Below are 27,366 nucleotides of genomic sequence, written 5' to 3' on the forward strand. Positions count from 1 at the left end.
CATGCTGTTGTAGTCTGAAATGTGTCTTGATTTATAGCATTTTAAAAAACTTACTAGAAGTTAATTATATGAGTGGATAAAGATCTTTTCCAACCTTCTGTCACCTATTCTACATTGTGTGAATTCTAGTTCCTCTTCCTTTTTGAGCCTCAGGTTCGTTAAGTGTTTTAATTAAAAACAGGCCAGAACCAGGCTCTCCCTGCTCCCCCGCCATCCCCACCATTGACTTGGAGCACTTCTTTTTGGTTCATGTCCTGCCTCATAATTTTTGTTCACAAAACTCTCTTTACTCCTTTACATCTGGCTGCCATAGTAAGTCTTATTCAGTGTTACCTTTTTTTTTTTTTTTCCTTCCTCCCTCTCATTTTTAAGCCAGGCACAGTCTTGTATGCTGCTGTTCAGCAGGGCTGGCCAATGCAAGTGGCCAGAAGCTCATCTGTCAGTCTACACTAATGGGTTTACCATTGCTGGCGCCTATAGAGTTTTGAAAAGCAGGAGTACGTCTCATATTCCATCCTGAAAAATACTTGCTAAGAAAGTGGCATGCTTCAAGCAAATCCTGTCAGTCTGTGAATGTATGTTTTAGAGAGGTCTGTAATACTTCTGTTTGTATTTCTTTTCTGTTAGAAAAAAAAAGTATATTCTAATACAGACTTCCTGAACCAACTGTAGTGAGATTACATTCCTGAATAGGATGATAATCTGGTGGCATTAAAAAAACAAAACATGAATTGTCCTTTTAAACAAGTACCTAGGACATACTCTTGAAGAAATTAAAGGAGGCGTAACATTATTAATCAAAAATAGCCTCAGGTTTTGTATTACGAAGCTGATATGGCAGGTAGACGGTAACAAGAGGGGCAAAAAGTCAAGAACATAAAGAACAGTAGAAATAGAGCAAGCTCCTCAAAAGTGAACTATATATTGGATTTTAATTGGAGGGGAAGGTCTTCAGTTTTCCTAAAGACAAAACTAGGACTTAAGTACAAAGTTGAACCATTTGGCCAGGAATTCTGCCAATTTAGCAAATAGTTGGCTTTTTCATAAGAATATTTGAGCATTACTTCCCACTATGTTACCTATTGAGTATATTACCATCTTGAATCCCCCTGGTACTGACAGATGGGTTTGTTTTAATAGTTAACCTCTGAGGTATGAAAATAATGCAGTGTAGAGTCAGTGACAGATTTTTTCCGAAGGGATACTGCTGTTTCACAAGGTAACAACCTCACGTTGCTAATTGCAGTATCTACTACAGAAGTTACAGCTTGGGCCAGTCTCCCCATTCCTGAAACGTCCAGTTTACTGAATTTCAGCAACCCTTTATTAGCTTGGGACTGTATTTTGGGAGGCCCTGGGAAGAGAGGACCAGGATGCTTGTGTGGCGGTTATTGGAACCGAAGCAGGAAGAACAGCAGCACAAGTGAGAATTCCTTTAAACTCCCAAAAGTCTCCCAGCGCAAAACATTGGCTTTTATTAGAAGACTGCTATTTTTATTCAGTGATGTGAGCGAGCATCTTGGAGGAAGATCAGCCCCTGAAGACATCGCGTAATGAGAACCATTTTTTTTTGTTATCAAAAAAACCAAAAACCAAAAAAACCAACAGCAGTCGTAGTCCTTTCATTGATTGCAAAGTTCTCCTGCTGTGCCGGTGTACCTTGGTCCTTAGCTACCCTTCATAAGGGACTCCCCTTGCTCAGCCTCTGGGGAAAGGAGCGTCTTGTGGAATAGTTCATGCCTCGGGGCATTTCCTTAGGTGAAACTTGAAAAAGTTGATTTTAAAGTTTTCTTGAGTAAACAAGGGTATTACAGCAGTTCATCCAAAGAACTGCCAGTTTTATCTAGAGCATCAGTTGATCTCCTGTCCCTCAGCAAGGCAATCAGAGCATTGAGCGCTGTGCTTTCCAGGTGCCCGCTGAGTCACTCCTCCAGGCAGCTGTGAAGGTTGGGCCTGCTTTCTCCCATCATCATAAATGGATGGGCAGGGTTAGCATCTGATAGAGGAAAGGAATAACAGGTGTGCCCCGTTCAGGCAATAACTTGTCTGAGGTTGCTTCTGGTTGGGTGCTGGGCTGGCTGCTTGGTGGTTTGCAAACCAAGTGAACAATGCATTTGTCCAGTCCTCTCCTGTTCCCACCCTTTCCACCCCATGCGGGATCTGACTCATTGGCGTCTGCTACCTGTGAGCCGAGAGCTGAAGTCATCTCACTGCAGGATCAGGCTAGCCGTGATCAAAGAAACAACCTCCGTCCCAGCAGCCGTGGGTGGGACAGATGTCCTGTCCTGAGGCTCTGCCAGGCTGCGGTCTCCTGCTCTCCAGCTATTTCTGGTTCTCCCCGAACCCCACAAAACCTAACTTAGGCAGTGCTCTCCCAGCTCCTGTGAAGATTGCCTTGCTCTCATTGCTGCTCAGCAGGCAGTTTGCTTTGCTTGCTTGTTTGTTCTTTTTGGCCCAGACGAAAGTGCTTCTCGGGATCAGATTTGGCTCACGCTGACCACAGATGCTAGCTGCCAGGGGAAGGACGTCCCATGAGTATGGGATGGCGAGACATGGCGTGGCAAGATGCGCCGTTTTCATATTTGGGGATTTCCATAATTAAGTTCTTCTGCTTCTGCCTTTTCTCCCAAAACAAAACAAAGTAAGATATTTTGAGCCATTATTGTTCACACGCAAGATTAAAGAGATGATGTTGATGTGAAAGAGTGCAGGCCGTTAAAATATGAGTTGGTGACACCGATAGGAAAATCTAAGACATATCTAATCCTTTTCACTGCTTTTAATGATCTTTAGAGGTTTTTTGCGCAGTCCTTGAGCTTCTGTCTACTTCTACACAGACCACTTAGTTTGAACTGCAATGCAAGAATGTTGAGGTTAGTCTTAAAAGTGCATATAAATTCCTAGATACTGTCCTAGATACTATACTGCTGCTTCAAAGGAAAACAATGATCAGTGTATTATTTTTTGAGGACCGAGAAAACTGCAAGGGCATTATGCCTTCAGCTAATGGCTTTTGCACTGTGAGCCCATCCACGTGCTGTTGGATAAAAGAAATTAAGCAAGCTGAAAGAATTCAGGTGAAAGTAGTCACAGGAACAAAAATATATTTTGTATTTCAATTCCATACATATTTGATGGTAACACTTGAGTAATCTTTATTTGTGATTTTAAAAAATGTCAGGTACTGCATACTTGTCTAAGGACTCATGCTTTACTCTCGATCAGTTATCATATGACATAGTCATGTAAATTTGTGTATTTGGAAATGAGTATAGTAGTGCAGACTTAAGTGTAATGTGAAAATAATTGCAATATGGGGAAAAATTGCTGGGTAAATTACCAACCTCATGGAATGACGGAGATGGGACTGGCTGTACCATTTGCTGGGGAAAGACTAATTAAAATTGTCAGAGCAGCAATTCTTTGAAAAAGAAACAGTCTTGCTACTGGCTTTCCTGTTTGTTTTTTCATTGGATTTTTTTGTGTTGTGAGAACCAAAATTCTAGTTCAGAAAAAAGTGTACCACTCCCAAGGCACTGATACATGATGCTGGGAGTGGAGTCTGTGAACCTGAGCGGATCCCATGTGAGGTTAATGGGATTCGATGTCCCAATTCATACGGTGCCGAGGGCATGACTACAGCCTATGTTTTAGAAGAAATGAAGGAAAGTTTGTGAGTGTACGTAGCAAAGATGAGAGGAGGGAGTACTCTCTGATCGACTTACTATAAATGTTGTAGCTTGGTAAGATTTTTCACTGCTGGTCAGGCTTGCATTTGATTTTTCTCTGGTCTTTATGCCCTAGGTTGAACAAATGTACTGAGAAACAAAGTAAGACGCAAGTAGCATCTTGCCTGGGAGGGGATATTCAAAGCAATGCTTTCAAAAGCTGCACTTACAGTCTTGAAGGAATACATTTGTGGAGGCAGATGTGCATGCACCTCCTGTGAAAAACCAATTTAGATGTTTTGTAACTCGCAAATGAGTGTTGACATAATATTTGAAAGGAGAATAAAAGCTTCCGTTTTCCTCCATAAGGCAATTTAGCCTGTTGGTTGTTGAAATATGCAGTTGTTCTCTGTCCCTGAGAGGAACTGGAATTACAGCTGTCGCAATTAAAAGGCCGTCTGGAGACTGCTTAAATACAAATGTATAAATTTGTGTTTGCCAGCTGTGTACAGTAATAGGTGCCTACACATTTGCATGTGTTGGGAAGTATTTTCAGGTGTTTCTAATATTAATTAGTTCTTTAAACAAGTCTCACTGTTTAGTATGAAGGTTTCATTGTAAAAGTTATGAATTAAAATGATAGTTTTAGCATTTTATATGCTCATTTTTCATATAAGATGTAGCTTAAAAATCTGTGGGGATTGGGTGGTGAATCTTTTTTTGTTGCTTTGCTTTTTTTTTTTTTTTTTGGTACATGCAGTTTTAGTTTCCTGAATATCTTTTTAACATTAAATGCATTTCATAGTTAAGGAAATGTTCTTTATGCTAGATGTCCCTCCCTCCCTGAGCTCTTGCTCTTTTGCACCCCAATACTTTATTTTTCAGTTAAAGCCCTTTCCTGGTTCCCATGAGAGCAGATGGAAACCAGATGCTTGCTTTTTGGATGTACTTCCAGCTTCAGTAACTTAACATGGACTTCCATAAACACATCTGTAAGTCACTGATTTGCGAAGAAGAACCACCTATCTTAAATATTGTTTTGAGGGATTGTTTCTCCACAGTCCTGCCTTAATGATTCTTTGCAAGTCAGAAAGATGAAGATCTTGGATTTTCGCTTTTACATGAGGTCATGTTACCCATGAAACTTCTGGAAAATGTGTTAATGGGAAATGCAGAGATTAAGAAAAAAAACAGTACAGAAAAGCCTGGAAAGTTTTATGTGTGTGTGTGTGGTTTTTTTTTTTCTTGGCTTTTATAATATTTATTTATTTATTTATATTATATATATATATATATATATATATATATAAAAACTTAACACTCCAGCTCATCAAACCAGTCTGTACAACTGGAGTATGAAAATGGTGCTGTTCTTAAGAGGAATTTCTTTCCAATCTTGCTGAGAACTTTATCCTTCAGTACTGCAGACAAAAAACACCAGCATCGCTCATTTTGGGAGCTGAACGGACGGTTCTCAAGGTTATTGAGACTTACTTAACTCTCACTATACGCAGTGCTTCAGAAATCATTTTGGGCGCTGTAGGTCAGCAGCGAATGGTTGCTAAAATGCTACTGCCACCTCTGCAGTGGACAAGTTAATGGATTTTTGTGACAGAATATGTGTATTGCAAAGTAACTGATGAATTTCAGTGCTTTATTTCTTTGTGGTTTTGTTTTGTTGGGCTTTTTTTTGTTGTTTGCTTGCTTATTTATTTATTTATTTTTTGTACGACAGGGCTATTAGTGACTCAGGTGAGGCTAGAACCTGCTGGATATTTTTGATTTGGCCTGGGAGAGCCAAAGTTTGGATGAAACTTCAGGGTCAGTTCTGCAGGTGATAAATTTAAACCGGAATGTTAAAAAGCATGAATCAGCATTTATCTATTTATTATTTTGTCTGCCTTCCTGGGTCTGAGTCTTTATCATACTCTTCCCTCATCTTTTAAATTTTTCTTTCAGGAAACATGAAGTCTAGATACTTCTTAAAATGCAGCTGAAACTCTCATGATTTGAGGTGGAATAATAAGGGGAAAAAATGTTATGGAACATTTGATTTCCATTTTCTAAGGTCATTTTCCAAGTTATCCATTTCAGAAAGGTTTGTCTGCAGTAAGACTGACTCGGTATGCTTTTTACTTACTATTATTATAATTCTCAGACTAACTTTTCTTAGATAATAATAAAATCAGATTGCCACTTACTGTGTTGAGAGCCCTTCTCTGCTGCTTTTTGCTATGGAGAGCCTATTCTAATAAACAATACAGAAAAAGAGGATGATCTTGCTCTTATTTTGAAGTTGGGGAAGTGAGGTAGACCAGGTTTTAAGAGACACTTGAATTTTTACTCCTTTAGATGTCAAAATATTCCCAAAATTTAGGTTGACTAGAAACTACTTCATCCTGCAAAAATAAATGCCAGCAGCACAGGGAATGGAACCACAGATCCCAAGAGCCAGCCCTAATCACTGTTATGGGGGAGTCTGAAGACCTAATGGTTGAAGTTTAAACTGTCTCCATGGAAAGAAGAGAAAACAGTATAACTGCTAAGTAAAATGGAGAGAGAGGCTATTACCATTTAAAAAAATAAACAGAGGAACAAGTAGAAGAATACAAGTATAGAAAGGATTTCAAGCTGTTAGCAATACATGTCTCGCTATGGCTGATGGTTTAATCTCATTGTCAGGTTTGAGTCCTGGGTTGCTCAGGGTGAGTGTTTTGCTTTCATAAACCATATAAGGGTCAGCTTTTAAGAACGCTATGATAAGAATGCATTAGGAAGTCATATTATTCTCCAACTTTGGTTTACTAGCAGTCATCATTTCCCTTACATGGGCATTTTCATTTTAATCTTAGTCTTCAGTTATTTGGTTTTTTAGCATATAAAAGARGGTTGTTTTTCCTGTGCCAGTTGGACATAGTCACTGCATTGGTTGAAAGCATCATATCTTCTGAATCAATTTTTCTAAATTTGACTTTATTACAGAAAAAAGGATTCCAGAATAATTCTAATTTTTACAGAACTCTTCCTTCAGGGATGTTAGACCTCTCCATGAATGTTGGTTAATTAAGGAAATAACACTATTATAATATATTTTGTATATGGTTTAGTTGCAAGTCAAAACCTTAGGTAACTTGTTCCTCAATCCTAGGTCAGTACTCTCAATCCTTAATGTTAATTTGGTATAATTATGCCTGAAAATAAACTGACTGAAAAATAAACCCTCCCCAATCAGAGGTTCACTTTTCTTATTTAGATATTTGTCACTAAGCTTTGTGGCAATGGTTATTCCAGGTAGATCTGTTATTAGAGCTGCTTGTAACCTTGCGAGACTTGAAACCAGTCCAGTTGAACTACTTGTTACTGGCCAGATGTTTTGCTGAAAGTTTTAGCAAAAAAGAGCTAACATATTTCTAATCTGTTGCTGATAATAAGTGGTCTTCTTTCTGCAAAATAAAGCAGCTCTCTCAGTTTCTTGGTCAGAAGGATGTGGTGACAGTTCTGTAGTCCCTCGCATGACTTCTGAAATCTGTTTCGACACTCAACTTGTGTGTTTTTAGAAATTTTAAAGTCTGTATTGAGGGAGTGGAGGAGGAGGATAACTGTGCCAGCAGGGTTATGATTTGGTGGGGGGACAGGGATGTGACTGAAAGGCAAGTGCGTGTGAGTATCAATACAGGCTGCTGCTACTGATTTTGGGAGCCTGAGAAATGCCTGTGCGACTCCGGGGCTTGCCCAGCCTCTGGCGCGGTTGACGGAGACATTTGCTGTGCAGCTTGTCGGGGAAGAGGTGATCCAAGGTTGCGTGCCTTGTGGCGTAAAAATCCCAAAGTGCTTTTGTCGGCCTGACCTTTAGGCCTGGAAGTAATGTGAACTGCAGGATAAATGCTCCAGTGGAGCGTATAGCCAGTGGGCAGAGGTTGGAGAGTCACTTTTAACCTCCACGCTTCCAACACGTGTTTCCTTGGCTGCGTTTCTTTGAAGCTAAAATTCCTGCACGATCCGTAGATGCCATCTTCACGTTGCTGGTGCAGAACGTAGCGTTTTGGTGTCTCACTTCTGCTGGTGGTGTCTTCTTATTGAAGGCTTCCTTCTCTTTTCCCAAGCGTAGGTGGTTGGTCTGGTGGAACCACATCTGAGGCTATGAGCGCTGCGTGAGTAACAGGTGCTGCCCATGGGGTGGTAGCTGACCCTGTGGCTTCTGGGCTCACACATTTGTATCTTGACAAGCGTTTCTCTGAAGCTGAAAGGGTTTTGTGTGTGGCCTTTGTTTTGCAGTGGGAGCAGACTGAGTCATCTTAGGTCCTCGTGTCTTATCTGATTTTGAAATTAAGCAGCGCTGGATAAAACATCGTCCAAAGAATTCAAAGCGAATGAAGATGCTGGTTTCTTCTTTGCACACAAAGGTGTCTTGGCGCCTAAGTGTATGCACAATTTTTCTTTTTTTTTGAGGCAAAGTAGAAAACTTTTGCTCCTACTTTAGCAGCTGAACAGGTTTTGCCAGCTAAGCTATGCTTTTAGAAAGTCTGCCCAGCAAACTAAATAAATGGAAGGGCACAGCTCTTGCTTCCAGCTGGTATTTAAATTCCTCTTTTGTTGTGCACAGCATTTTGCTGCGTGGCAACTGGCAATTAGATGAACCACAAAACATGCCACAGCTAAGTGAACCCGGCAGACTAAAGGCTTGCCTTTCAGTTCAAAGGAGAGTTACTGGGGTAAAAATGGAAGGTTGCAGGGTAAAAATGGAGCCCAGTGATTTGGAGGGCTCCGACCTCCCCATCTGCCAGGAAAACGGGCGGGAGCGAGGGCTGGTTAAACCATAGTAGTCTTGCATGTTGTATAGCATAGCGCCTTCCAGGACATCTTTAGAGCCGCAAAAGATCAAAATTTCTAAGGGTGGGTCAGCTTCTTGAGGCTGATACTGTACATAGTATGGAAAAATAAACATGATAGTAAGTACAGATAGTGGGTAATGCGAAGCACCACTAGGAGAGCATTATTTATTGAACTTGAAGAAGTTCCCTTCAACTTTATATTTAACATTTTGTCACTGTAATTTGAGCTGCATATATATATTTTTTTTCTTACTGTATCATTAATACCAATGCAGGAAACGTTCAAAACCCCAGACTGGTCATATGGGGTTTAAATAAAGCGGGGAGTGGGGGCAAAAAAGTCAATAAAAGGAGCAGCCCTGGAATTAAACATTTATTTCAGTAAAGATTGAAGAGGAGGCACACAATGGTTTTTTGTTTTTTTTTCTTCTTTGTCCCCAGGGAAATGAAAAATACCAGCTTTGAGTTGTAGCAATTGAAGCAAAGTTACGGTTATGCTTTTGGGTTTTTTTCTACATACCTTATTCTGGTGAGCTGAAACAAAGTATGGTCATTTAGGAGTATGTTTTGAAATTGCACCGTCATTCACGTGAAAATAAGGAGGCCATCATAAAGTAATGGTCTCTAATGAATTAGGTTTATAGGCTCCCACTTTATGATGGGTTTCCAAGATTCCTGTCCTCGGAGTCAGAGTCCTCCATGGAATTGGCCTTAGCTAATTCAGACCGCTTTTCCATCAAAAACTATGGTCCTTCCCAAAGCTGTGCTCTGAGGCAACAGAAACTTGCCCTAAGGGAATGGCTGAGCATTGTAGGACATCAGACTTTCTCTTGGGTGCTGGGACCACTGATTGCRGACAGCAGTGGCAGCATGTCTTCAGGGTGGTTTTCTTCTTGAACATGGGCACCTGCTTGCTTGAATATGTACATGAACAAAACTAATAAAACTGTAGTCACTTCAGTTTTCTAATAGGGCTAGGAAGGGAAAAGAAAGATAAAAAGGCTGTAGATGCTTGGAAGGATGGCTCAGATGTTACAATCTGCAGAGGCTTATAAGCAGCTGGGTGAGAAATGAGTTAGGGTATCACCAGTTGAAGTATGGTGAGTGCTTGTGGGAAAATATTTGCTAGTCTGGCGAAATCTGAGAGTCCCTCACTGAAAACGGATGGAGGAAGTGTTGGACCCCAAAAGTTCCCACCTGTTTGCAGTGGGTCAAATGATAATGAAAGAGCCTTATCCAATATTCCTGCTTCTTTCCTTAATCAGTGAGAAATGTCCATGTGAGATGAGAAATGTCCGCGCCTTTGCTTTGTGCAAGTGGTGGCGTAGCACGGGCGTCTGACAAATACTGTAAAATCTGGTCCTGAACTTTGTCTTACATTTAATTTGTTTAAAAAATTGGTTGTTTTGAGACATGGAATTAAAAAAAGATGGGGAAAAAATCTGATGCAAGTGATTTTGCTGACAGTACAAACATTTGCTGTAAAATCAGAAACCATGCACGTTTCAGATAATATGCTGGGACTAGTCAAAAGAAGAGATGTTTATCAGCTGTTGTTATTATAAGGACTGTGTTCTTAATTTTAAGATAAACATGATGATAACTGCAGCAATCATCCTGGTATGTTCCATTAAATGTTTTGATATCAAATTATTCTGATGTAAAATGATTTGAAACTTTTTTTTTACAAAGACTCAATTTCTAAGACAAAACATGTACAATGAAAAAGATCATACAAGTTCCTGAAGTTTTACAGTGAGCAGATCATTAAAAATGTAACGTTAGTTTTGGCTTAATGTTTAGACATACATTAATTTAAAAGCCTGTTTTCACTATATTTTACAACTAACACTAAGCTATACTCCAGCTGAGTTATGATGTGATTGATTTCTGTCTGTGGAGGTAGGAATGGGCAATTTTAATTTACTAGGATGTATTTTACCTGAAACGGTGTAGCTGATAGGAAATGTCTGGAAATTAGAGCATCGTACTTGATCTCAGCAGGTCCTGGGCAGCCAGTGTGCTTCAAGGGAGCTCTGCTGCCGTACGGTAGGTGAGGATCAGTTTGCAGCTCTCTATCTAGCGGGTGAAAGACATGTTAATGACAAACTCCTGCTTGTGATTTAGGGCAACTTTGTGCAATTCCAATAACTTCCTGCTATATTTCAGAATTCGAAAAAGCGGAGTTGAGGGAGTATCAGCTAATGAGCGAATCAGCTAATGTACGCCACATGGTCAGATTTATGTTTTATTGCTTACAGCAAGAGCTCACATTTTGCAAGCTGAAACTTAATACAGAAAATATGCCTGGGTAGATTGCGGTGGTAACGAGTGTTACTGCGATTCTGACCGCTGCCGGCTAATAATCTCCAGGTTGCAAACTACGCAAGTCAGTCGGATTTGCTCGGATTTTAAGTGGATATACATTCCTGGTGTTGAAAAGCCTTTTCATTGCTATTGATGGGTGGAAACAAAACATACATGTTCAAACATCCCCAGTCTGAAGAGGCTGCAACTTTATTTCACTTTAAGTGTTCTTGAATAACGTAGACGCTTCTAATTAGAGGACTGAATTTATTTCCAAAACATTAGATGCATATATTTTAGGAGTGCAGTAACAAAACTATTAAGAAATCTTCATTAAGTCGAATAAATCTCTTTAGATTACGGGAGTTGATTTTGCTGACTGTTGATAGTGATGCAATATGGTATAAAGCTCCTGTCTAATGGGTGGAAGGAAGCGCCTGCTTCCTATATAAGGGCAAAGTGTTTGCTCTCAAGGGACGGTGGGATACCAGCCTAGCTGGTCCGTGGTGGTTGCGATGATGTTTGCTCTTAGTGTTGTTCCCAGTTAGATGCTTGTCAAGTGTATATTTCCTGCTTTGTAGTTGTTCTAAGAAAAAGGTTCATAGCTGTATTTCAGGAAGTTCTTTCAGTAACCGTCTTCCTCCTATTTATAAATAATCCTTTGAGGGGAGTATAGAGGGGTTTTTTTTATTTTTTTGCTTTGACTTATAGCAAGCCATTAGAAAAGCAGTGTTCTTCAATTTTTGTTATATATTGTTTCATTGAAGTAATCTTCAAAGAATATTATTCTCCAAGCTGCCTTTGATACAACTGGAGCTTTCTTTTCCGTGTTTTATCATGGATTTCCATGGTAGGCACAGCTACAGCAGTGTGTAATCACTAATCCTCCGTAAGCACTGCAGCACAGTGTAACAAAACTTTTTTTCCTCTAGTAATATTACCTGCTATATGAAGCAGCTAATTACCACTTTATTTAAAATGTTGTATTACTTATAAAGGATGTTGTCTGTTAATAATCTTGTTATTTCAGATGTTGTTCTGTTTGTTAGAGATGATCTTGTGATTAAGTGTAGCTTTTAAATCTAAGATTTCTAGTTCCATTCCTGGGTTCGCCATAGATCTGGTCTGGCTTCAGGCAATGTTTTGTTCTTTCTTCTGGTTTCCTTTTTCTTTTTTTCTTCATTTTTTTTAATGCAGATAACTTTTATCTACCATTCACACCGGCAAATCTGTTCTTACCCAAAATCTGCTGAGGACTTCAATAGTAGATGTTACACAAATGAAAATGCCATAATTACTCTTCAGCTAGAGGTGACTATTGCCAGTCATTTTTATTTAATTCCTTGTGAACCGAAAAGTCTCTGATTTTCCCCCCCCACACACCCGATACACACACATGCACTTTGTTGTTGCAAAGAATTGAATAGGCAAATACTGATTATTACGTTTATTTTACCTTTCAGTGATTGATTAATTTTGCTCTGAACTGTTACATAATACTTGGGTTTCAGAGTGTGCGCAGGTTTCGCCTCTCAAAGATGAGTTGCCAGAAGAAAATAAAACCAAGAGAAAGGCACCCTCTTCTTGAAAGCCCTGGTGCAAAATGCTCTTTTGAGTGTCGTTGCCCTACAGGATACACCTGTGGGTTTCATCTTTTAAGGTTGCAGTTGCTTTAATATTAGGGGTAAAAATCCAGTTTTGCCTGGTGGTTGAGTAACAAAGGCCTACGTATATATTGGTTCGGCATCGCTGCCGCTGCCTGACGTTTTCTGAGAGGACGTGTTTTGGCCTGATGTTCAGTAGCGCGTATTTCAGTGGACGTGTTCTGGTCTGAATACCGGGGCATGAAGAATACTGAGAGACTTTGCAAACTGTAGGGAAGGCCTTGCCTCGTCTTAACTAGGAGCGCGTAGGATGGGCGAACCTGTCGGTCTGGTATCCGGACTCGTTCTGGCTGGTATCSGATGATTCAGCGGAGACAGGGAGGGGGGGAATTACCCACGGTGGCTCCGTAACCGCTGTGTGATGAGCAGCGCCGTGCTTGCACAAGGCATGTGGGTTTGATTCGCCATGAAAAGCTGCAACTAACAATTAAATCGGGGTCTGGTGGGTGTTGTTTCATAGATCTGTCGACGCCACTCTAATCTCGGGCTGACGACATCAAGGTGTTTGTGCTGTGTACAGAAAGAAAGTGTTTTCTCATGCTGGTTTTTAATTGCTTCCAACTTTGCATGCAGTGTAGCCCTGCTTTCTCCTAATGCGCGACAAGTCTTTTGGGAAGAGATTCTCAGTTTTCTTTACCTGCTTCTCTGCACCGTTTCCACTGTCTGCATCAGAGCTAAGCCTTGCTCAACTTGGTGGGTCCAGGCCTGAGCTAGGAAGCCTTGAGGATGCACCCGAAACGTCAGCTTAGTCCCAGCTCGCTCTTCCTTATCCCCACTAGACGAAACGCACTTTGTCTTTGCAGTTGTGCATGTTCTTCCATTCGCGGAGATGCAGTAATTCCCGTTCTTGACAGGACGTTGGTTCCCGGCTGCGGCAGGGCCCCAGCGGACGTGCTTCTCTGCGACCTTGTGGTGCTTCTGGTGAAGCCGTTAGATGTCTGAGCCTCTTCCCCCAGAAGTGCGTGGAATGAAAAATTTCCCTTCTGTCTCAAGACGAGCAGGAAGGTTGGAGAGACCCTACCCAACTTCTTAAAGGCTTTGAACTGCCCTTTTAACTGGCTCCACTTGCTTCTGTCTGCTCCACAATCCTCCTCTGTCTCAGGCATGGCCTGAGGCCAGCAGCTGCTGCCGGAGACATCAGATCTGTGCTCGCCCCCGGGCAGCGGATCGATACAAGGGAGACTTGTGATGCTGCCAGTCTGGAGGAGCTCTGAAAAGTGGGAACGTGGGCATCAGAAAAAAGATTAGAAAGTTGTGAGCAAAGGGCAGAACCGTAAGGAAACAACTGGCTGAAAGAATATTATGTTTCAAAGAATGAGGAGGCTTTTAAGGGAAGAATGCATAACTCTCAGGGAAAGGGAAAGAGATATAGGAGGCATGAAAAAAATAGTGAAAATGCTGTGGCACATCCTCAGTGCAGGGGTATAAGTGTTGATTCCAGTTCCTGAAAGACTGCCTTTTCCGGGGAAATATGCCATGACAAAGAATTGCCTGTACTTTTGATCCACAAGAGCTTAAAAGCAAAAATAGTAGCAACAAATGTATAGGAATGAAATGGGGGGGGGGTGATTGCAGATCTTCCAAAAAACACTTTGGGATGGTAATCTGCCCACTGGAAAGGCTGCTTTGCCTCAGAGGTGCAGACCAGGGCTCCCCGAGTTGGTACGGAGGGGTCGTGCCCACCAGAACCAGAACTGACCCTGGGTTTTTGTATATTTGACACGCATTTCTCTTATAAATTGAGCAAATGACTTTTGTTGTTGTTTATTTTCTCTGTTGGCATCAAGTGCAGTCAACCTAAACTGTTTGGTGCATACTCTGTAAAATATCGGCGCAGGTTTAGGTCTTAGTGTTTTTCCAGCATTCTTGTAGACGGTGTAAGCTGAGTTGAGGCTCTCTTAAAATGAAGCTTGCGAGTGATTTCAGTTTCTCTACTGCATTTAAATTCACAACAGATCTATATGCTTTAATGTTTTTGGATCTTCAGTGTTCCTCTTAGTGCCCTGCAAATTTTATGCTTATAATATATGCCAAGTACTTTTTCCCGCAATTTTGGCAAGCTACAAATTTTCTAACTCTCCTAACTTTTACCAAGATATAATTAAAATATATTTTATATATATATATATATATTTAAAAAAAAGCTTCCCTGAAGGTTTGAAAAGTTGGTTTTATGCGGATGTAGATAAGCACTGAATCTGTCAAAATAAAACCTGCGAAAAATTCACAAGGCTCTAAGCTGCTGTCTGAGACAGGCACCTAGACTTTATAGAGCATTTGTGTCAGCAGGTGAGATTGCTTCCAAGCTGATGGGGGCTGTTCCTTTCTGACTGCAATAATTAAGTCCTCACTGGGCAGTTAAATGGGTTATCTGAGAGGCAATGGGTTTTTGAGTTTTGGGGTTTTGCTCTTCTGCCTAGTCTGTTTTTTGCATTTAAGCTGTGGGTGACTGCTGCTGTACAAAGCAGTATACCTCGGCAGGAAGGAATGAATTATGGAAATAATGTGATCTTCAGCAGAAGGCACTTTTAACACATTTAATGCCTTTTGGTAAGAAAATAAAACCAGAGTATTTTAAACTCTACTTACTATATAGTATCCTTTATAGCTGTTATGCTTCCGTGCTAAAGGCTAAAAATAGTATGTAGAATACGTTCTTAAAACATCCTATGCAGTTTAGAAAGCCAAAGTTTTAATGAGCACGGTGACTTCAGAGATAACTAATGCTACTTGATTGCTAGCAGATTATTTTTTCCTTAAATGCAGTCTGCTCCTGCGAGGTGGCTTTGTAAGCTTCAGTGACACATGGAGTCACTAAAATACACGTACTGCGTTAGGTGTAACGTCTAACAGTGTTTAGAAGTACAAAAATGTGTAATGTTTTCCATTCAAGGCCTCTCAAGTACTTAAATTCTTAAATGTGTCTGCAGTTGATAGTTATCTTGGAATCCCTTGGCCAAAAGAGAGTAATCAGTTATCTTCTTCCCAGTTTTGGAAGGCAGGAAAGAGCTTTACAATTCAGTCCTTTTCCACAAAGCCTTGGGGGTAGCATGCCAGCGCTTAAAATCAGTATTATTTCAATATTTCTGTCGATCATTTAAAAAAAAAAAAGTTGGAGAAATCAGAAATACATTTCATGTAATCATAAGGCTGTACTTACCTGGTAGACTTGTATCTTTGTGGCGATGGTGGGTTCCTATTTTTAACTTAGATATGCTTTTTTTTATTTTATGCTAGAAGTAACAAAAGCACTTGGGAATGAAATACAGTTACAAAGTTTTGAATTTCTCTTGATGTGGCAAAAAAAAAAAAAAAAAAAGGTCTTTGTTTAAAGAGAAGGGTTTCATCTCCTGTTAAAGTTAATGGAGCCTGAGGCATTTAGCAGCCTTCCTGGAGTAACCTAATACCTTGCGGGGCTGGACCTGAACTGTTTCTGCCTTAAGCCAGTATTCAGCAGACGCAGCTCACCTTTGATCAAGATCTGAATAAATGACACGATGAAACTATTCCTCTTTGTTTTATTTTTCTTTCTGTCTTTTTTTAAAGAGGGATGGAAAAGGTTGCTGTTTTCTTTGGGGCTTTGTTTGGAGATGTAATTTCATGGTCAATTTTTATTTTAAAGCTAAACCTTTAATTTTGATCATGGATATTTTTCTTGGCTGAGTTTTTTTTTTTCCAATACATTAGCACTAGAGAATGTCTCCTTGTTAGGAGGAGATATCATGAATAGCTGCACACTGTGGGTGAGGCCAAAAGGAAGTATGGGGGTGAGCTAGAGTAATCGCAAACACTGCATATTTGCTCTTCACTCACCCTATTCATTGTATAATTCACCCGAATGATTTTATTCTTAAAAAATGCGAAGAATTCATCAGATCCCTCTTATGACACACCAAGTTCCCGCTGGTTGGTTTTGTGGGTTTTTTTGGTTTTTTTTTTTAATACCACTGAGTACTTTTCTCATTTTGAGTCACCAGTTGTTAAGTTACTTCTTGACTTGTTTCAATGCTTTTTCTTCTTTAAAAAAAAAAAAAAGTTTTTAAATTATTCTGATCTCCCCAAAGAGGATCTGTCAGACTTAGCTGTCATCTATTTAGGTAAAAATGTGGAAATGGAGATATAGGATATGTCATCAGTGGTGTAATACTATGCCCTGCTGTAGGTCCCTGTGGCAGGTTGACGATCAGACAAGGAGGTGTGAGGAGAATTGCCAGGAGTGGCGCGGGGACCTTAAAGGTCCATGAGGGCAGATGAGGTGGGAGCATTTTGGTGTGGATTAAAGAGATCCCGTGGATGCTAACCTATTTGAAGGAGCGCATGGTTCTCCTGTACAGCTGGTCTCCGGGGGGGGGATTTGCCATTCATAAGATCAGGTGAAACTTTTCGATCCACTTCTAACTTGACCCATGCAGCCCATCCGGTGCCTTTTTGGAATTTCAGAGGCTCGTTAGCAAGCATTTGCCGTGTGGTGTCATTGTCCTTGTACGTTTATTTTAAGCTGCGTCCATAGCTATTGAGTGAAAGATGTAAGGAAACAATGTGAAGTTGGCAACAGTTTATCTTCACTGCTTAAAATAACACAGATAGCTCGGAGAGTGGCATGATCTTTAGTGACATTTTAATTCTGTTGGCACACTTTAAAATAGCCAGCTGGGACTTCACAGATAGACTTGTTTTGAAGCTTTGCAGTTACCATCTAAATGCCAAACTTTTGAGTAGCAAAATAATGCATTTATATATAGATTAAACAATATCTCTAGTCAGAATTGCCTCACAACGCATGCCAGTAATTGTGAACAGCTGCATTGGAATAATACAGCTGCTAAAACTCTTCCACACCCAATAATGCATGTACTTGTCTAGTCTAAATATTACTCATGGGTGCTACTCATGGGCACTCATATCAATGCTTTTTTTAAGGATGCAGAGAATTGTTTGGTACGTGTGTGTTTGAGGAAACCACCTTGGTTGAGCTAAATCAAGAGATTGGAAGGTATATGCGGAATTGCAGAGATTAAAAAATAATACAAACCCCTCCACGTATGACAAACAGAGTATCCTGCCCAGAGTAGCTTTGCTTTGGTGTGTGGAAACAAATATTACAGTAATAAAGTCCTACAGTGCTTGTGTGCAATGTCCAAAATGCTGCAGTTCTACCTCCTAGCAGGCTTTTTCTGCATCTGCGGAATACACGGTGCCACTAAAGAAATATATAATCCTCTRTTTTAGCTTGGTTAATTTTGTTTATATCCTGTATGTGGATGGCCTTTACTTTAAAGGGCAAAAAATACCTGGCCAAACCTTGAGCCAGTTGACATGGGACTAGGAGGGAATATTGAAGGGCCTGGCACTCGGATATGTCAGGATAAGTTGTCTGTATCCATGCGTTAGGAGAACTTTTTGGCACTTTTCTGTGGACTCAGTAACTGAGACTATGCAAGGGGTATGTTAAAAGAGGTAGTAATATGTTTAGATGTGGAAGAATTATCCTTGCCTCCCCCTGGCTCTCAAGAATTGCTCCTCCCTTAGCACATAATAAATTACTTTTCCAATTTTGCCCACTCTGCTTTTATGCCAGCTATGGTCCTTGAGTTAGAGCAGGTTTGGCCTGTATGTGCATAAAAGACAGCAAATTTGTCATTAGACTGAGATGACTGTGAGATGACTTAACTGATCAAATCTCTTTTTGTTTTGCTACAGTATTGCACTAATTGCTACATTTTTCATTTATTTATGTAGCCAGAGGTATTTGGTTTTGCTTTTAATTTTGGTTTAAAGGCCTTTTAAACATAGGGTGGCTAGACATGGGAAAACTGAAGTGACTTCATCATTGTCCCATCACAGACCAGTAACAGACTGGAAACGAGCATCCTCCGGGCGCGCTAGCTTCTCCTAGCGTGCCGCTGCGTAGCCAGAAAAGCTATTGCCGGTCACAGGTAACATTACTCCACGGTCTGTTTCCGACGTGTGTTTTGTGCAGGTGAAGGGTTGAGGACTGGGACATAAGCTTGAAGAAAGTCTTTCATCTGGATGGAAACCATGATTACCATCATCATTGCCATCCTATTGCCTGCGTCTTGTTTTCCACTTGGAATTTTTATTCGAGGAAGCCGTCAGAGGCCTCTGATTGAACTGCAAAAAGCTGTGTCATAGAAGATGGCAGTAAACACCTAATTTTGCCGATGTGACCAATTTAAAAACAATCTGATTAAAAACTTCTTGAGGTTAGCATAACTGTACTGGTTGTAGTGCTTTGCGACACTGAGCAATACTTTTCCCCCCAATATTATGTAAAGAAGAGTGTTAAGAGGGAGACGTCAGAACGGCAAGAAAATGGTGACTCTGCAGAAGTTAGGCAAAGCGCTCTTGTAGCCGATTTTGATCCTCCACTGATAACGTTAGTCAAACGTCTCCTGAATTCAATAGTTTAATGAGACTGCCAGAGAGACAGCAAGCTGGAATAATAACTGTTTGACCCGGGTCCAAAAGTTTTCTGATCATAAAGTTTTCGAGCACTGTTGGTTTGTTTCCCAGAACCTGAAGTAGCCTTGGGATTTGGCAATCGTTTGGCAGTCGTGCGTGAACAGTGGTGCTTCCTGTGCTTTTGGCCAACTCGAGATAAATGGAAAAGCTTACACTTTGAGAAGCTGAAACATTTCTTAGAATATGCTCCTTCTTACCGGCAAATTTGAATAGTACGTGAATATATTTGAGACTGAAACTGTGTCACCTTTTTTAGAAGATGTGGTTTTTGTACTTGCTGTATTATCCGGGTTGTATGATATACTTAGAAAAGTCATTTATTGTGATTTTGGTTTTGAAAACTGGCTTACTCTTGCTCCTGTAACCTTAATACTAAGAATGAGGGGAGGATAATTTTCCTTGTATTCTCTCCAGTAAGGGTTCCCTACAGCTCAGAATCTGGCATTATACATCTGTACCAATGTCGTTTACCTGCCAGCATTACACCCAAGTCTAACCTGCTTCAGAGTCTGCTGTGAAATTTGTACCATTTCTCCTTCATAAACACACATTGGCTCGCTGTTTGGGTGCCACAAGCCATGTCACTTGTCTCTATTTACACTTTTGTGTTCCCAAATGAAGAGCATGTCCCACACCTGTTATTTTCCTTTGAAAAGCACCTCTCGGACATGCCGGGTTTATGATGCTAACTTGCAGGCATTTTTTAATTATAAAAGGATATGTGATGATCTGTCAAGAGACAGTTGTCTCTAAATGGATTAAAAGAAGCTTATGTGGTTTAAAAATGTGCTGCATCCTTCATATGCTAAAAATAGTTCAAGTTAACTGAGAGAGTCAGATGAATAATTAATGTATATAGTGCCTGTGCAGGTAACCCAAAACATTTGTTCAGCCTTTCAATTTCAGGTAGCAACTTCTTCCCCTCTGTGGCTGCGGGAGGTAAAGAAGAGAACAAGGTAGATCCCCGAGTTGCCCCAGTGGTGTTAGATAAACCGTTCCTAAGCATCTGCCCACAGGAGAAAATGAGACTGTGTTTAAATAAAACCTCTCCTATGCCATGCAAGATCATCTCTCAGCTGTTGAGAATCAAAGTTGCTGTGTCCTGGCTCACGAGCAAGGCTCTGGCTATCTTGTTCTAGTGAATAATGTAACGAGAACAAATTAATAGTTGGCGGCTTGGAAAATAAACGCGCCCCAGAAAGTTAGCGGCAGTACCATGAAAGTGTAACAGCATAGGAAAGATAGGATTTGTAGTAATGCTGGGAAAAGTAAGCGAGTTTTCAGGTATGCAGGCTTCTCTAGAGGTCTGAAAGAAAGCTAAATACAGGCTGAGAGCAAGTGGTGGAAGGTTGCTTAGATATGTATCTGTTGCACCATCTAACGGAAAGGTGCTTGGCTCCTGCAGAGTACAGCATCTATAAACAGAGAAGAAAAGTGTTAAGGTGCTCACCTCCTGAAGAAGAGACAAATAATTCATAGTGGTACAACATGGAGAGGTGGGGGAGTGGAATATGTATGTAACATAAAAAATGATGTATGAGAAGACGGTCTGTGTAGCATAAAAAAGATGAAATCAGATCTTGAATAAGAAACCTTCCTATCTCATTTGGTTTTAGTCTGATATCCACCTGCAAGGAAAAAAAAATCCTTCTTTTCAAATGCAGATGTTCTCCCCAGTGCAGCTGAATTCTGCAAAAAGTTTTTTTTCCCCCAGTTTTTGAAAAATTCCAGCCTTTGAAAAATTCCAGGGTGTTATCAGTAGAAAGTCACATCTGTGGCACAGAACCGTAAAACCCCATGAGGCAATAGAAGCATTTATTGCTCCTGTCAAAGGTTGCTTGCTTATTTTTGTCTTACTTTATAACAGAAGTAGTTTGCCGCGTTGTGAAAGTCTCAGCAGGCTTTGTGACTGTCAAGTGCTTTGCATCAGCTTTGCATCACTGATTAGTTGCTCACAAAAGCAGTTAATTGCTTCATATGCCTGTGTGCATGCTGTGAATGTTTTTCCCTAAGTATTTTGAGCAGAAAAGGGTAAAAACTACTTTTCTATAGCTAAGACTGTGGGAAGGGAAAACTCTGGTTAGCTGGACTAGTCTGGGTCGGATGGGATTGTTCATTTTCTCTTCTTTCACTGTGGCTGTGAATGTTGGAAGAACTTTATGTACCTTTACATAAATGAATGTTAGAATTTCCATTGTACTTTGTTCCTGTACGGACTACAGGAATTAACTATTTGAGATTGTTGTTTCTTTGTAATTTTTCTTGCTTAGCTCTTGCAGTAAACAAAATAATTTCCAGCTGCAGAATCTCCTCTGGCAGCTGCTCTGACTTCGACTTTACTTTCTCATAAAGGTGTGGTGGGACCTGTTGGCCGTGCTGACCTGAGGCCTTTAGAAACAATAGTTGGAGGCTTTCTTATAAGACGTCTTTCAGCTAGAAATGTTTAGACACCTAAAGCTACAATAGACAATTGTAGCAGTAGGCAGTGTTGAGACTTGCATAGCTTTTCTCGCCATGCTAGACCTGCAATACACGCTATTAAACCAATGACCTTAAATATATAAATGTATGAACAATACACGGAAATGATAAAGGCCAACAAAAGCAAGGGACTGTAGAGGAGAAGTTAACTTCTTCTGGCAAGTGCATGTTCGTTAAATTGGTTCTGTAATAAACATAATGTAGTGGGAGAAGGAAGGCGCCTTGGCAGCTGTACCCCGAGGTGAGGCACCATACCGCGAGGGTGAATGTCATCCCTCCCTGCTGGAGTGCGGTAGGAGGGGAGAAGGAGATGTCTGATGGGCTGAAAGAAAAAAATGTGAGTTTTCTCTGAGGAAAAAAAAATTGCTGTTTTGGTAGTGGGTCACACTCAGGAGTCAGACGGATGCTTAAAGATATTTTTGACCTTAACCTGCAAAGAATTGAAGCCATAGCATAGTCTATTAAAGAGAATACAGAGTTGATCCTTTTTAGTGTATTTAGTCTTATGTACCTTTATTAGTGATTTCTGCCGTGTCTCTGGGTTTTCTGGACCAGGCCCGAGCTCAGCAATTTTTCTGAGCAACCGACAGCCAAGCAGTTGGGACAGGCTGAAGACATGTCCACGCAGTTCAGAACCAGCTGGAGATGCACAGCTCTGAACACCAAAGTACCCCCTGCCATGAAGTAAAGGTTTCAGTCCAGAACTTCAAAGGAGCAATTTTCTAAAATCCTTCACAATATTGACCAAAATTCAGCAAAGGTTTTCTGAAAGCCTTCACAGTATTGACCTAATTCTAGTATTAGGTTGCTCGAATTGTTCCAGCATCATAATAATGGGTCAGCAAGAAACAGGAGGCTTGAGGGTATAGTTGGAATCAGGCCAAAGAAGCCTGGGCAGCGTTTCGGGTGTCTGCGTGGGCTGACGACTGTTCCTGCTGCTGGTGTTGGGAAGAGGGACTTGGCTCCTTTTTTGGTATAGCTGCCTGACATCTTGGGAACTGGGATTTCAACTCATTTGGTTAACTACTCTTCCACAATATTTTTTTCATAGTTCTTCATAAAGCCATGAATGGGTGAGCTGCTTCATAGAGGAGAGATGATGTTTTTAGCTTCAGAAAGAAGTAAAAATATCATTATCTAATGGCTGTCCAAATTGCCAGTTTACTTCATGTGAGAGAAGGAACTTGATATAAATGCTCTTTCCCAAGTATGCAGTTATGAAAGCCATTCCCAAATAAGGGTATGCTGGGGGTTGAGGAGGTTGGTTGTCGTGATGATTTCCAGTTAAAGTACATGTGGCTGCACTTTTGAGCTTATTTGAGCTGTGTTTTAGACAAAGGAGGTAACATAAACATTAGTCACCATATTGTGGAAAGCACTGGAAAAAATAATTTAGTATATTAAATGTTGAATCTCCTAAATTATAACTTAGATTTGATGACAGACTGAAGTCAGCACTTAGTCTAGCTTTTTTTTTTGAGGGTTTTGGAGGAATGTCTAGGTCGGCAAGTCATTTAGACCTATGTTTTTTATTAAGCTTGCTATTTTTAAAAGGTAGCTTGCTGTGTTAGAATTAGTATCTAATAAACACTTCTAAAGACATTAAATGTGTAACTTCCACTTCATTTTAAGCCAGGGTACAGATGCTGAAGGCCTCCTTTTGTTCTGTCTTGTCATTTGCATTTAAGTGTTGTGTAGACATAGTTGCTTGGCAAGGCGGTTTTAGAAATAGTTTAAAAAAAAAAAAAAGTAAGGCATAACTGATAAGAAGTAGCTGCCATCACTGATGAAGGTAAAGCATAAGCTAGTCTTGCACGTGAGCCATTAGTTTTCCCATTGCTCATGAAGAGCATATCAGAGAGAATATGCGTTACTACCTAGTGAGCTAGATGACAGAATTTAGATACGCTGAGCTACAATGATTGGCTCCATAATTGTTTTTTGGGACTACCCGTAGTGATCTGACACGCAGGCCATAACTTGGTAGCAGCTGCGCTCTCCCTTTCCCAGCTCTGCCCAGAGAGTAATGGGCAGAGCAGACAGATGTCCTCCTCCTTGTCCAAGCGCCAGCCCTCAGCTGGAGCAAGAAATCCCACCACGGTCTTGGACTTCACCTCGCGTGAGACCAAAACCAGCCGTTTTCGGTAACAGGAGCAGCATGTTTCTGGGGGTCCAGGTGTTTGTCCTGCGCTGTGCCTTGGTCGGCTTCAGGTCCTAGTGGTCACGTCGCCCGGTTATGTGAAGTACCCAGAGAAGATACCAAATAATGTGTTGGGTCGTGTGCGTGGGGTTTCTAGGTTTCTAAACCTCTTCTGCCTTAATGAGGGTTAAAGGCGTGTTTTAAAAAGTCTTTGTCAGTGAGAAGGTGAGCGAGATAAGTTCCACGTATTTTTCCTTTGCTTTTTGTTTGTTTTTGGTTTTGTTTTAATAGAATAAAATATTGTCTGACTGCACTTAAACTCTCTTTACAAATGTGTTCAGTAGGGGTTGCCGCAGACCACAGGAATGAGACTATGAGCGGTGGTTGCCTTTGGGAGGTCCTGAAAACAACTGATCCTTTGTGGGTGGGAGCACTGAAGGAGAAGGCAACTTCTTCCTCCCCTAAAATGTCAGCACTGTTTGTTTTAACACACAATCGCAACATCCTAGACCGTATTTAAATTTAAGAAGAGGACCTAGGATTGATTTGGCTGAATATCAAATGAGCAATAAAGGAAGATCATAATTTTTCTTGCTTCTACCTGACCTTAATCTGATGTCCTGAGGGAGTGCGTGATGTGAGGACATAAAGGTATTATATAGCATAAACGCAGTGTAAAATACTGACCTGTTACATTATATTCATTTCTCCTCTTTACATTTACTGAAAATTTAAAATCAGTTGAGAGTGATTCACAGGCTAATATTCCTAGGCTAAATATAACAAAGCAATATTTCAGAGATGGTATATATTGAGCACATACTCTTCTGTCAAGAAAAAAATACCCCAGAATACCCCCAAAATATTCCCAGCTTAGTCCATTAAATACATCTCAGCAAAGAGTGTGAAGACCGAAAGTCCGAACACCAGTTCTTTCAAAGTGGTGCAAAATCTGACTATTTCAATGCAAAATCTGACTATTTTTCTATCGTTTCAGATATAAACTGAGAATCCACAGAAACACTTTTCAGTATTTTGTTTTTCTTAATGCTGAGAGAATTGTGTGCATGCTGGTCTTTGCATTTTAACTCTTGAATTGTCACCAGTTTATGGCCTGTTTTTGTAGGGCAAGAGAAGAAAGAATGCGTTTTGAGTGTAAGAAGTAGTTTACTGAACGAGAGAGAGGTTAGCAGTAAGACTCCTTGAGCTATATAGTATCTGAAATGCCATCGTGCTTTGAAAAAACAAATTAGTGTCCCAGCTTAGCTCCCGTATAGCACTGGTTTGAGATTGTCTTTTGTTTCCTTAAGCAGCCAGTCAGCATGTCATTGTGCATTGTGTTTGTTTGTAATTAACATTTCCTTTGGAATTAAATGTGTTAAATGTCCACAGAAGTTATTTTTAAATAAAGCTCCTTCCATATTTGGATAATGACATAATTTGACATGTTCAACTAAATGAAAACTCCTATAATAAACCCTAACAAAAAGAGGGGCTTGAGAAATAAGATTGTCGTTGACAGCCCGTAACAGCCTGTTGATATGTCACCAAGCATGATGACCATCGATTTGAAAACGCTGCCACGTTTCTTAAGGAAAAAAAAAAGTCATCTCCTTTTTGTAATGAGGGCGAAGGATTCCAGTACATCGAGTATTCTCATTTAGTCCTTAAAGATAATTCTGCTGCCTCCTCTTTGGCATGCATTGGGATGCGCACAGGTTTGCAGTGTTTCGGCCACCAGTGCTTGTCCTGGCAAGACTACTGAAGCAATTTAGAAGCTTTATCATCTTCTGTTGCTTGGGGCATTTTGTATGTGTTTCTACAAACCTGTGGGAAATGTAGTTGTATGTTATGTTACTGCCTTGGCAGGCTGCTCAGGTTATTAGTGTCTGTAAGACAACCATTCCTGATAATGTAGATGTTGTAACGAAAAGCCAGCTAAAGAATGTTTTTCCCTTTCATTGCTGTGATCCAGAGCAAGGTTGGTAAGAAATGAATTATGTCTGTAATAGAGCAAGGGTTTTGGTCTAGGAAAAGAAATATTTGGATAGCTCTTTTTTCTTTGCTTTAAATTACGTCTGCGTTTGTTTTCCTTCCGATAACCCCTAGTAAAAGTCCTAGCTTGTTATATACATTAAACGTTTTCTGCCTGTCATGTTTGTTCATGAGAGTTGGCTAATTTTCGAAAAGCAAATGCATTTAGCTTTCTACCCTGTCAGCTGACTGCTGTCTACAAATAAAGAGAAGCCAAAAAACAGAACTGTAGGCTAAAATGGCAAAGCCATTAAAGGATCAGATTTTCAGAAAGAAGATCTGACCAGTGGCTTCTCAGGGATATAATATCTACTGCCAAAAACTATATCCTGATTGATCAGCTAGGAAAAAAGGAGTTAATTTTGAAAATGAGGGGAAAAAATTCCTTCTCTCTTTCCCTCCTATTAGAAAGTTACCTATTCAAATTTTGCAGAAAGCTCTCCTGAGCCTGAACTCAGCCTGAACTTCATTTTAGGAGTAAAGATTTTTGCAATTTGTTGTTGTTGTTTCTCAGATTAACTTTACGAGCAATTCTTTAAGATACAGAGATGGGAAAAACCCCAAAACTTATGTTAATAATGGTATTGTGTATTCCTCTTATTTATAGATAGGCTGATAAACGCGGTTACCTCCCTGTGATTTTTCTGTTGAGTTTTGCATCTGCTTGTAAAGTATGAATATAATGCTAGTAAGGGGCAGAAGGACTAGCATGATGGGACTTCAAGTGGAGAGGAGAGACTAACTCGGAAACGTCCTTTGGAGTTTGGATTCAGTGAAGCTTCTCAGATTTGTAGCTGATGTGTTTGGGCCTCCCTTTTGGAGTTGTGTACACAGGACAGCTGAGACTTGTCCTGAGAATCCTGCTTTATATTGAATTTAACTCCATAGCACTAACTATTGAGATTACAGTATTTGTGTTGAAGGTCTGTCTTTGGAGATGGCATAGCAAATTGTATCTGTTACAGTAGCATGAAATACTGTAACTTCAGCTTTAATTATGGATTTTTCTAGGTATTAGTAATTATAGAGGGATCCTGTTACATTCTTGGCATGTTTTTTATGGGTGAAATACTTGGAAAGGAAATGAATAAAATGAGAATTTAAAGAATGAATAGTTTTTGCTGGGTACATTGCTTACAGTAAGGAGCAGACCAATTTGTTTTCCTAATAAGGCTGCGCGGGAAGCTGGAATGTTTTGACTTGCATTCAATGTCACAGAAGTATTCAGAGGGGAGGACCAGCTTGGGGTGTGTTTACGGAGCGGATCTGATCATGTTTGTCTGGTCCGAATGAACTGTTTACACAGCCTAAATATAGCTTTTTTTTGAAAGGACAAACAAGCTTGCTGGAGAAGCATGTGCAAAAACTGCATGCACTTTCATTTTCAGTATTAGGGCTGTCAGTAACTGGTGGTTGCTGCTTGTGTTTTCATTGGGTCTGATAGTTCCTAAGACGCTTGCAGCTGAAGCCTGGGGCTGGCTCAGATAACCATGATTTGCCAGCAGCTTGCGTGTGTGCTGTCTATTATAAGCATTTATACCAAGCTTTTGTCTTTGTTATGTCTTTTGTGTGTATGTTACTTAAAATATTATATAAACTAATATCCTGAACAGCTAGTTTTAAGTCATTCAGAAAATGTCCTTCTGCTTCAAGCCGTCCTACTTTTTTAATGGGTAGTAACAAGGCAAGCGTTTTGTATCGGCTTGAAAGCCTTTATCATCAGTGGTTAATGCAGCCTGCTTAACCGCAACAGCAAG

The 27,366-nt window shown here is 40.3% G+C and overlaps 1 protein-coding gene across 2 annotated transcripts in view; it reads left to right on the plus strand.

Annotated features, from left to right (window-relative positions):
• Positions 1-27,366, plus strand: part of LOC112974827 (PDZ and LIM domain protein 5-like) — a 128,312-nt gene that overhangs the window by 41,033 nt on the left and 59,913 nt on the right. The window lies entirely within an intron of this gene.

Source organism: Apteryx rowi, unplaced genomic scaffold (genome assembly GCF_003343035.1).
Source record: "Apteryx rowi isolate R43461 unplaced genomic scaffold, aptRow1 scaffold_63, whole genome shotgun sequence".
Lineage (NCBI taxonomy): Eukaryota > Metazoa > Chordata > Aves > Apterygiformes > Apterygidae > Apteryx > Apteryx rowi.